Genomic DNA, 11922 nt, shown 5'->3' with positions numbered 1-11922 from the left:
CAAACTTACTTCACAATCACCCTACCCTCAATTTCCCTAAGAGCAGAGCTTTATTGAAAGAAGTCTCAAAGCTGTGCTAATAAAGTGACATTCCTACTGAGCCCCCACTGCTACTCTGAAATCTCTGTGTGTGTCTTATTGATAACATTACCAAAGTTAGCACATAAACTGTCCCAGATCTTCTTAACTCTCCCAAAAGTACATGTCCCACTTTGAAACCCTAAGGAAATGACCATGCCTTCTAATTCTTAGAACATGTGAAGAAAGGCAATGTCAAAAAATGTAAAAATTAAAATAAAATATCAAAACATTCTTAGAACATGTGAAGAAAGGCAATGTCAAAAAATTTAAAAATTAAAATAAAATATCAAAACAACACAAGAAAGTCATTCTTCCTACAAGAACACAGTGCTAATATATTCCCCGGGACTCATCTTCTACATGCATTTGCTGTTCCTTAACTTTCTCCTGGACTCAATTTCATTGGTCTTTTCTTTCGTATACATGTTTAATCTTCTATTTCTTACTTCCTTTCCTTCAGTTTAAACTGTTCATAGGTTATTCATCAGGAAATATCAAATTCCTTCAGTTCATTTCTTTCTTCCTCAGCCCCCAGACCACTTCTTTTCTAAAGACTAGTTCGCACAAACTAGCTCCCCTTTTTCAACATTCATTCTCTCAATTAATTGTAATATGATCTTCACTACATTCCTGAAAGTTGATTCTCTAGTCGGCAGTTAACTTCCTTTTCAACAAACCTGAAACCTTCTTTCAGTTCTCATCCTAATTGTGTATGAACAGTTGGCCTATTGAGTATCCCTGCTTATTTGGCTTCTTTTCTTGTTTGGCCCTCAGGATCTTGCACTATTCAGTTTTTCCTACCTCTTTGTGGTCTCTTCTTTGTCTACTCGGCTGATTCATAATTCGACTATGTGTATTTACATACACCACCACCTGCTGATCTCATCTATATCCATACCTTCAATTCTCATGCTCTATGGTATTGCTTCTTAACTTCGGCTGCAAACTGGACACATTTAAAAATTATTACTGATTATATTTACCTCCAAGTATCCTGATTTAATTGGTCTGGGTATAGCACAGATATTGGGATCTGTATAATCGTCTTAAAGTCATTGTGAAGAACAGCCAGGGCTTCAGTCACTGCTCTCTGGATTTCTCTTGGTTATAGCAATTGATTTTTCAATTCAAACAATACCTCAAAATAAATCTAAATCTGTAATATTTTGTCTGTTTGAGATCATACTAATTCTGATAAATTTATAATTTTATATTATTTTTTGTCTTCTACCTCTACTATAACCCACATATTCAAATGCTTTCTTCCAGATAATATTACTGAGCATCTCACATATTTTGCTCAATAACTCCAATCATAGCCACCTGTTAATGCCACATCGCCTCCTGCTTAGATTTTTACAATTGTATCTTTTCAGCATACCCTTTCAGAATAATATTTTCAGAAAATGGTTCGATCATATTATTGCCAACTTGTTAGCTACTAAAATTAAATACAAGCTTCATGCAATATTTATTTCTCACTTTCCCCAAGCCTGTTTCATTTAACAAGACTAGACTCCTCAGAGCTTTTGCTCCTTCACTCATCTTTTTATCCCATTGCTTATACTGTTTTTTTTTCTATAGGTATAACTTTCCAAGTCCCTTGGGGTCCAAAATAAGATCTTTGATTTAGTTTCAAATCTGATCTTGTTATAGTGGGAAATTTGCTTATCCTCTTTTGGTGTCAGGTTGGTTTGTTGAGTTTTTTTTACATTTGTAAGATTGAGATGACATCTTTCTCTCAGAGTTGTGAAGTTGAAATAAGATAGTAATTGCAAAGTTCCTAGCTAATATTAGTCCTCAAAAATGTTAACTATCTTTTCTGATTTTTTCTTCCACATAGTCCTGAAGTTAGTGTCATGTTATTTTTATTATCATCACTCAACTCTATTATGATTGTGTGTTTTGCCTCTTCCACAAGTTTTTAGGGACTGTGCCCTGTCTTGAATCATACTTCTTTTGCAACTACCACATACTTAACATGTCTTATATTCACTGTAGGGCTCATCAAATATTTGTTAAATAAGTTATGAAATCTTCTATCAAAGTACAAACCAAAGTTTTGCAAGTCTAAATTATGAAGGATTTTTGTGGGAGTTTCTAATTTGTGGCTGAAAAAACAAAGCCAAATAACTTCTGGTATTAAAATACACACACACAAACACATATGCACACACACACCAGAAAAGAAAAAATAAAATAAGGAAAGGAAAAAAATCAATTAAAATAATTTCTGGAAATCAAAATACAAATATCGTTTAAAACTGGATACTTGGCTGGGCACTGTGCTTTACGCCTGTAATCCTAGCTCTTTGGGAGGTCAAGCTGGGCAGATCATCTGAGGTCGGGAGTTTGAGACTAGCCTGACCAACATGCAGAAACCCCATCTCTGATGAAAATACAAAATTAGCTGGGTGTGGTGGCGCATGCTTGCAATCCCAGATACTTGGGAGGCTGAGGCAGGAGAATCCCTTGATACCAGGAGATGGAGGTTTCTGTGAGCCAAGATTGTGCCATTGCACTCCAGCCTGGGCAACAAGAAAAAAACTCCATCTCAAAACAAAAACAAACCAAAACTGGATGCTTATTCTCTGCCTACAATTTTAATCATATGGAAATGCTGGGAGAAAAATAATTGATGTGCCTTAATTTCAACATCACTAAAATGTAGGTAAATTGTTTTTTAAGTTTCTTTTATGTGAGTTACGATGGTTGGCTAATATCATGGACAAAATATACTTTGAGATTTTTGTAAAGCATTAAAGAACTGCTATATTAAAGTGAGACTATTATTATGTATACCATAAATATTGTGTAGGTGTGTTTCTTCCAATATTTAGAATATTCAATTCTAATTTTTTTTCAGTGTTTCATTTTTCTTTTTTACTTCATCAAGGCAGGCAAAGTACAAGTGCTACACATCAAAAATATACAAATATATCATTCATACTGAATCAACTCCTACAGACAAAGGGACTTTTACTAGCATTGCTCCTCTTCAAATCACATAATCAGAGCTAAATGTATCAAGAGCCATCTGCTGGTCCAATGTAACCAACTCCAATTAGCAAGATGTCTATTAGTGTCCATATTCCCAGGCAACTGAAGCTGAAGAGCTTGCCAAGGCCTTCTTGCCACTGGTCCTGGTAGAAATGGTCTGCTCCAAAGCCACCAAGGGTGATGCTTAGAGCCAGAGCAATAGACCACTTATAGCCTGCAGCCCAATTTTAGTACAGCGTTTTGTAAAAAGTAGTTACCCAAGTCATGAATGTGTTTATCGTGCAGTTGGCGGTGTAATGCCATTGAGGACAGGACCTCATGCTGCTGGTAGAATTGAACATTCATATTCTGGTTTTGGAAGCTTCCAGCAAAATCTACAAGTCGTGTTGATTATAAAGTTACTTTGGGATTTTAACTCTTAACACCAGCAACAAAAGGTTTCACTGTGCAGTCAAAAGTGACTGGCTTCCCATAGACACTGGGGACATTTGTTGTGCAGTCTACAAAGTCTGCAGAAAATCTGCTACAGAAACCATTCTTTGAACACATAAAGTGGAATTTCAATACTTTCACAGTCCAACAAGATGTAGCACTGTGAGAGTAAAAACAGCACATGGCACAGGCAGTGAGGACCCCACAGAGGAACTGTTGCAGACACCCATAATTTCTTTTCATTAGTCATAATATTTTTTGTTTTCATACCATTTATAATACTATGTTCTACTTTCTCTCCTCTGACTCCCTTTGCTAAATGTGCTACCTGAAGTCCAGGTCTATCCAAATTCAGGTTCCTCACCCATCCCGAGTGGTACGCTCTAGGTTACAGATGAAACCTCAAGATGTCTTTGTTATAATTAGAGTACAGTCAACTCTCAATTATCTATGATATTGGATTACTGGGAGAGCCTGAATAAACAAATTGTTTGGAGATTTGTCACCTAGAGTGAACTCTCTCTCCCATGCTGTCTCTTGGGAGTGGTAGAAAGAGTAGGGTGAGGGAAACAGGCAGGCCAACTCCTTACAGTGACTCATGCTCCAGAGGGTAGCTTCACAGATAACTTCTGGAATGTCCTTGTGTCACTCCTCTCTTAAAGATGAAAGAACTGAAAAAACCGAGAGCCACTAGCAATAAACATTTGTTGAGTAAATGAAATGAATGATAGGATTTATTTGATGTGGTTCCCATAGAGAAGAGGTCTCATCTTTCACGTCCATCACAAGTTTGAAGTGAATAAATGCACTCACTGAAGAAACACTGTGGTAGTGCAAACTCTTCACTAAGGAGTCCCTGCTTGGATGAGGTACATTTCTGTCAGTGCTTATAAATCATGGGCAATTTGCCTTGTAAATGTATTCACTGCAATAAAGCAACAGACCAACAAGGAAATATTTTTAAATTAATGCTACATAAGAAATAATACTTCTATAAATATTATCCAATATGTATAATATTTAAAAGCATCTCTTCTTCTGCTACTTTGGAAATAACTCGTATTTTCCTGTAGGAGATACACAAAAAAATGTGAACTGTTTGTTGAAATAGATGAAAGGGTGCAGGTCTTCTAATTGTGCCACTAGTTGTCAAATGACTAATGAATTTGAATTCAATCAATGTTCATTAAACATTTGTCAATTGTAGGCATTTTTCTAGTGACTGAGCATGAAGAGATAGTTGGACAAAGATAAACAGATATTGCAACTGTCCGTTTGTTGTTTCTCTGGATACGTGGTGTGAGTTACAGGAGAATTCAACTCCAGGCTCAAGTTCTTCCTGGGCAATGTGATACTTTTTATGCTTTTTTTCCCCCTAAGAAAAAGAATTTTGTAAGTAAGGAAAATATTAAAATTTAGCTACAGTTGAGTAGATTCTTTTTCAGAATTAAAACAGCAAGGGTTGCATTAACAGAAAAATGTGAGGAATCCACTTTTCCTTGAGGCAATTTGAAGAATTAAAAAAAGTACTCTAATGAGAGTTCAAAGGTCTGAATTGCAGTAATAATTTCACTACTAACTGTAAACCTTCAGTTGTCTGGGATTCTTTTTGCTCTTGTAACATGATGGGTTTGGAGTACATAAACTCTTAATTCCCCCCCAGACTTAACAAACTATGATAAAAGAAAGATAGAATTTCTGAGAAATACATGACAAAAATTAACTGGTCTTGGAAATACTGAATATGAGGAGTTGGTAGAGTAATGAGTCAAAGGAAAGGCTGAAAAGGCTGATTTAAATAACCGATGTCTGGTTAACAGAGTTAACTGTTTAATCTCCCAAAATGCAGACAAAATGAGGAGAAAGCAGCAGCCAGGGTGATTCACATATTTGACAATTGAGCACTGATTGCTCAGGAAAGCTATCATCAATCTTTTTTTCTTTTTTCTTTTCCTGACTTGTGTGTTCTTGTTCTAACCATCTAGAAAAATTTCCTTGGCATTATGCATAAAAACTCATTACTCACATAGCCTGGACAAAGCATGTACTCTTCAAGCCTCATTTAATTTGTATCTATGAGGAATGATGAACACTAAGCATGGGCTCTAATTATACATTTAAGGTAGTGGGGTGAAGCTTAAAGTAGTGACTACCCATGAGCCTAGCTAATGGTGGTGTTAGGTGCAGTAAGGTGGAGAGGAAAACTTACAGAGCCGGTTTCAGCTGAGCTTCCACGGTGACAGAGACTTTCACAAAATGCTGTTAAGTCTATCGGTAATGACACATCATTGCATCAGGCTTTGAATATTTAACTCATATCACATACTTTAATTTCATTAGATATGAGAAGCTGCTTTTCTGTGTATGTATGAAAAGTCTGAAGGATTTTCAGTTCAAAATAAGCAGATAATTTTATATTTTCATAGCAATTTGGGGGTCCTTCATTCTCAGTCATCGCAACTCATTATTTTGTGTGTAAAATAATAGCCATGTAATTTTCTTCCTAAGAATGGTATATTTATTCCATGTATATCCAACATGTTACTTGCTAAAATATTCCTTTTAAAATTATGACATTAAGATAAAGGTAGGATCTAATCTCTTTCCAACTGTACATATTCAAAATGTAACTCCTTACATGCCAAAGTTAGTCATAAATTGCCTTCTCTCTAGCTTAACTAAAGTGAAGTAATATTAGAGAAAGATAGTTAAATGTTATTGATAATTATTCACAAATATTAAAATAATGTTATAAATGTTTCTAAAGATTGCTGGAAACTCAAAATCCATGTCTAAGATGTACCTTAATTTAAATGCCATTTGATTCTTTTTAAAATTGTTTTGCTTAAATTTGTATAGTCTGACTACCTCCATCTTCCTCAGGCTTCTGGAGTGATCATTCATTTTCATATATGAATAAAGCCACTTGAAGCTCTCCTCTCATGTGCTATAGGGAATCAATGTTCCAAAATTCCCTATGATTACCGAATAGAATGGAAACTTGCCACTCCTATCGTTTTCCTCCCAATTTATTTTTCTATATTAATTTTTTTGCTTTACCTTTTTTTTGTTTTTAAGAAATCACATTGGGAGACCTTTGTTAAGTTGACATTTTAAATTTTGTTTGCAAACTCTTAGCAATATGCATCTATTTGTTACAAACTTATTGGTGCTGTTTAATATCACAGAATCATGAAGACTTTGTCAGTGTTTTGTAGTTGTTAAAACAATGCTCAAATAATTAGTAAGTTATTTTATTGAAATACTTTTAGAAAGAATATCATGTAGAATGTTTGAAATCTCTTTTTACAAATAGGGTGATATATAGTATTTGGTGTTGAAGCTAAACACTTCATATAAAATATTGATTTAATATATTTTTCTCTTTCTCTCTCTCTTTCTTTCTCTCTCTCTTTCTCTCTCTCTCTTTCTTTCTTTCTTTCTTTCTTTTTTTTGAGACAGAGTCTTACTCTGTTGTCTAGGCTGGAGTGCAGTGGCATAATCTTGGCTCACTGCAAGCTCTGCCTCCCAGGTTCAAGTGATTCTCCTGCCTGAGCCTCCTGAGTAGCTGGGATTGCAGGTGCGTGCCACCATGCCTGCAAATTCTTGTATTTTTAGTAGAGACAAATTTCACCATGTTGGTCAGGCAGGTCTTGAACTCCTGACCTCATGATCCACCCATCTCGGGCCTCCCAAAGTGCTGGGGTTACAGATGTGAGCCACCGTGCCTGGCCAATTTAGTATATTTTTCTAATAATAATTCTAGGTATCAGATATACTTCCAAGACTATAGAAAAAAGCTTCAAATTAATATTAATATTTGCTTTCCACTGGGCTTATCACTGAATAATTTTTTATCCAACTCATAAACAGGTATATTGTACATGACATTCTGTAGAAGAAGCAAAATGGAAGGATGCAACAAAAGAAACTAGACAACAGCATTACACATCTTTGACACAAACAGCCCATTATAAACAGTAGAGTTAATTAAATGCAGACAAGATGCTTTTTTAAAAAATTATACTTTAAGTTCTGGGGTACATGTGGAGAACATGTCGGTTTGTTTCATAGGTATACCTGTGCCATGGTGGTTTGCTGCATCCATCAACTCGTCATCTACATTAGGTATAGACAAGGTGCTTTTAAAAGTTTTTTTGCCTAAATGGTGATTACAACTTTCACATACAAACAAGAAAATTCAAAATAATACAAGACACCGTATTTATAATGATTATAGTACATATATCACTTTTAGCCATTAACTGGGTTCTCCCATATTATGATTTGTTTTCTGCTCAACATTTTGCTTTCTCCCCAGCTTCTCTCAACTCCACCTGGTCTGATAGGTGGACATGGAATCTTCTTCGTTCTCCAAAATATTATAAAACAATACTTTTGCTAAAAAGAATGCTAATGAGGTTTGAAGATAATGACTCAAATGAAACTCAGAAAAGGAAAAATTCAATTCACATGTATGACCTCAAAATTCATTGCTAATTTCACACTAGGAGTCACCTGCTTACTATCACTTTCTAAGGCTCACAACTCAATATTACAGGGTTATTTTTCATCTTTGATCACTTTTTTTTCTACTTTACCTCCCTTTGTTAAAATCTGAATCATCTACTTCACTGATTTCTCAAGCATTTTTTTCAACTAACCAAAAATAATTACTTATACAGACTACCTAAGACAAAAACAACATAAACCACTGAGATAATTTTTTGCATTTGCCATAGCAAATTTTCCTTTATATAGCAATTTTAATTTTTTCCTGATTGATAGATTTACATAATTAATTTTTTGTTACAATCTTTTGCATTTTTTGGAAATTGTAGTCTTGATTGTGACAGTCTTTATCTATTATAAAATGCCTGTTTAAAATAAGATACCTCTATTATACTTACAGTAATATAGTCTTTCTAAAAACAGTTTTTGTAGAATAAAATAAATACATGCTGTAGTATTTTTAGCCAACAATCATATATCTTTTTTTTTCTGTGTTATATTAGCAATTTAGGTATAAGTGTTCTCATTAAGAATTTCTAAATTATTCTACATGACTTTTAAGCATTGAGAGTTAATGATTAATTCATATATATGTAAAATACTGGTTTTTATAACAAATATTTATGACCTTTATTTCTTTATTTTGAGAAAACATGTAATATAACAATCTGCAATTCTCCTTGGCTATCACTTGATTCCTTAGCATAATCAAGCATTATTGGGAAAATGATTGTTTTTAAAAAATAAAACATTTTTTTGACAAATTGTCATTTGATACCTGAGCAATAGTCTTTATAACACATAAGTTACATCAACCTCTCTTAACTTTGAAAATTCTGTGGTCTATTCTGGGATACTTGGATGTTTCTATTGCCTTTAATTGCTCAGTCTATTTTGTATATAAAATCTTTTCAAGGACCGTATACTGAGCAACTTTATGTTGTCTTACTAGGTGTTAGGAAACTGTTGGCTATTGCCCCAAATTAAGTATAAACATACAGTAATTCTTCAAGGAAGAACACATGCATTGCTTATAATAATACTTGTATTATATCTGACCTTATACCTCCTTTTTTTTCTCTTTTGATTCACATGCAGATTTTTTATTTCAGTGATGGACTGTAGTAAAATAGTTCAAATACACTTTTATAATAGAGTGAAAGTTGCATAAATACTCAAATGAAATAACAGTAGAATGAACAAATGCTTACCCTATAAATAGTCCCCAAGAGCCAAGAGAGAAACTGCAGCATAACTTATTCTTCAAACTGATGGGCACCGATATTTTTTTTTTGACATAAGTATAGTGATGCACATTTCATTATAAAATCAGGAAAATATTGGACTGATAATAGTTACTATAATAATGAGTCCACTCTATACAAGGTGAGATGCTGAGTATTTTTCATTCTATATCTCTTGTCCTTAAAGCATTCCAAAAATTTAGCCATCATTATTATTATAATTTTCCAGTTGAGGAACTTCATGACGAGAATAGTTGAATCATTTGATTAAAATCATGCAAGTAACTGGGGCTTGAACCCAAATTTGAACCAAATATGCCCAGCTTCTTAAAGAGGACTTGTCTTCATTATTTTGTAGCATAAATTACATTTAATTTGAGCCAAGAAAAACGACACCTTTGGACAGTTAAAACTAATGTACAAGCCCTGTTAATGTCAGTTGAGGAAAAAAGTATAAGAGATGTAAAAAATATCTGTAGTACCTGTATGATAACAGAAGTTCCCACAATGATCTGATTACTTGTTTCATTTTCATCTTACATTAGGCACTATTTTAAAAAGAGACAATAAGCCTTGGGCACCTGTAATCTATGAAGCAGCCCTTTAACACATTTCTGTTTCCCAGTTATCCTCCGCTTGGAACCTAGTGCTTTTTATGTTTCTTCCAAGCCAAGGAGATCTATGGATCACTTTGGGAATGCTTGGTCTCCACATTCCTTCATTTAGCTTGGTAAAGTGTTTAATCATCAGGTTTGCTGTGAGCTAATAAACCGCACTCTAATGCCATTTATTTAGAATCATTTGGCTAGATATTTAAAATCACAAAAGTTAGTGCCACAATCCAGACCACCTCAATCAAATTCACCAGGGTGAAGCTCAGGAATCTGTATTTTTAGCAAGTACTCTTTGTGTGTTTGTTGTGGAAACAGGTTTGGGAGTTACCTCCAAAAGACTCATGACTTGGCTTGACCTAAAAGTTAAATGTTCAACTTAAGACACTTTCTTCCTTAGTCTGTCTTACTTTTGAATGATAAATCCCAGTTAGCATTACCACCCTCATCCTTTGTGAAAATTCTATTTCTCATATTATTTGACATTTTTGTATTTTATAATTTTTTGAATGACGACTTCAAGAAGGGGGTGGTATGGGTGAATGCTAAAAGAGGGATATGTGCTTTGATATCCATCTTCGGGCTCTTTCCCTCAAAGGTATTTTAGAGTTTTGGTCAAAGGATCTCTGCTTGGAAAGCAGAGCAATTATTGCCAATCACCATGCCATGCACCTGCACTTACTAGACAAGAGTGACTTGCAAGTTTCACATGATACTTACAAACATTTCAAAATTTTAGTCAGTTCTGAAAAGGTATAAAACGTTTCTGTTCCCTTGTCTGGCATATGAAAAATGCTGCTTAGAATAATTTGCAAAACTTCAAATATACTATTTGAAATGTAAAAACCATATCTTGATTGTGTATTTGTATAAGTACCAGTATATTTGTCCTGAGTAATGGAAACAGGAAAGAGAGAAAGTAGTGTTCATTTCATTTTTTATTTTTTTATTGCATTTTAGGTTTTGGGGTACATGTAAATAACATGCAAGATTGTTGCATAGGTACACATGTAGTAGTGTGATTTGCTGCCTTCCTTCCCTTCACCTATATCTGGCATTTCTCCCCATGCTATCTCTCCCCAGCTCATCACCCCCCGCTGTCCTCCCCTATTTCCCCCCAACAGACCGCAGTGTGTAGTGCTCCCCTCCCTGTGAGTGTCCATTTCAAATAAAGCATGTAAGCAATATTTTACCTGTAATAGAAATTTAACTTCTCTTTCATTACTTACAATAATAAGAGTTAACATTTATAGAAAAACTACAAAGCTCCAGGCACTATGCTTGCCCTTTAGTTACATATCTAATTTTATTAATATTTATTGGCAAATATTAGGTTCTAATCTCTGTTGGGGAGTAGAGATATAAAAATAAATATTACAAGTTACTTTTCTCTCCACCTTTGTTTCCAGAATAGCTTTTTCTGTTCTGGAAACACACATAATGTTCATTTTTTCCTGGTCATACATTGTTTAGCTAACATAACCATGACTCTTTTGTCTATCATGGCCAATAATAACAAACCTACACCCTCACCCTTATTAATCTGGAAAGAAATGAGAGATAAGAGTGAACGTATCAGGAGATGCAGAGTTTTGAGTTTTAACACTCTCCTTTTTAAGTTATTAGGGTACTTTAATTTAACCTCTTCTTAAGGTGGCTCCATGCAGGATAAAGTGAATAGAGCCATGTCCAATAAATAAACACCTAATATTTGTTGTGCATGTACCAAATCCATTTAATACATTATTCAATAAAATTTGACAAAGCTGAAAACCTTAAGGGCTATCTAATCTAACTTTTTAATATTTTTTACTTTTAATTATATTCTAGGTTGGAATCTAACATTCTGGAATTCAAATTGTTTATGGCCTTCAGGTTTCCAGTTCTCAGTAAGTTGATTTTGACATTGCTCGTTACTCTGTAGCTGTTTGATGTTCATAAAAGTCTTTAAAGAGCCTCAGCAAAGAAATAAGAAAGTCAGAAGGATATCATATACAAGAAACACTTTAAAAAATTTTTAATTATAAAGATCCTATATTTTG

General features: G+C 34.2%; 1 pseudogene; it reads right to left on the bottom strand.

Moving 5' to 3' along the window:
* Nucleotides 1-3098: 3098 nt before the first annotated feature.
* LOC100392342 (TM2 domain-containing protein 3 pseudogene) lies at nt 3099-5968 on the bottom strand (annotated as a pseudogene).
* Nucleotides 5969-11922: the final 5954 nt, after the last annotated feature.

This window comes from Callithrix jacchus, chromosome 9 (assembly GCF_049354715.1).
Source record: "Callithrix jacchus isolate 240 chromosome 9, calJac240_pri, whole genome shotgun sequence".
Taxonomy (NCBI): Eukaryota; Metazoa; Chordata; class Mammalia; order Primates; family Cebidae; genus Callithrix; species Callithrix jacchus.
This window is presented reverse-complemented; position numbering and strand designations above follow the sequence as displayed.